At 41.1% G+C, this 591-nt stretch overlaps 1 protein-coding gene across 8 annotated transcripts in view; it reads left to right on the top strand.

The window, feature by feature from the left end:
- The window catches only part of Palld (palladin, cytoskeletal associated protein), a 416,234-nt gene that overhangs the window by 158,249 nt on the left and 257,394 nt on the right, over positions 1 to 591 (top strand). The window lies entirely within an intron of this gene.

Raw genomic sequence — 591 nt, 5'->3', positions numbered from 1 at the left:
GAGGGGTCTACAGGGTGTTCAGGATCTCACTACTAGATCAGACACGTAATGATCTGCCTATGTACAGCCTCCCAAGAGCTGGAATAACAGGCATGCACCACCACACCCAGTCTGTAACTGAATATTTTTAAATACACTCATTTTCATTAAATTCTAGAACTGTGCCTCTTTTGTTAAGATTCTATTATTCTTGCTAAATGTACTATGCACTTACAATCACTAGATAGGAATAATTTCAAAATATAATGTACTGAACACTGTAGGAACAATAGCCTCTTTATAAAATGGTACTAGGAAAACTGGCTATTCATGTGCAAAAAATTGAAACTAGACCCATGTCTTAACTCTGCAATAAATGAAGATCAACATATATTAAAAAACTAAATATTAAAACAGAGACACTTGGGCCACAGAGATAGCTCAGCAGTCTAAGCACCTGCCTAAGCAACTTCAAGGACCGGGGTTCAATTTCCGGTACAACAAGCCCTGCCAACCACACTCCAGGCACACTGAGCCAGCCACCAAGACCAGGCATGGTGGCGCACCCCTATAATTCCAGTGTTGGGGAGGCTGAAAACAGGAGGATCACTA

Source organism: Octodon degus, unplaced genomic scaffold, assembly GCF_000260255.1.
Source record: "Octodon degus isolate 3935 unplaced genomic scaffold, OctDeg1.0 scaffold00121, whole genome shotgun sequence".
Classification (NCBI taxonomy): Eukaryota; Metazoa; Chordata; class Mammalia; order Rodentia; family Octodontidae; genus Octodon; species Octodon degus.
This window is presented reverse-complemented; position numbering and strand designations above follow the sequence as displayed.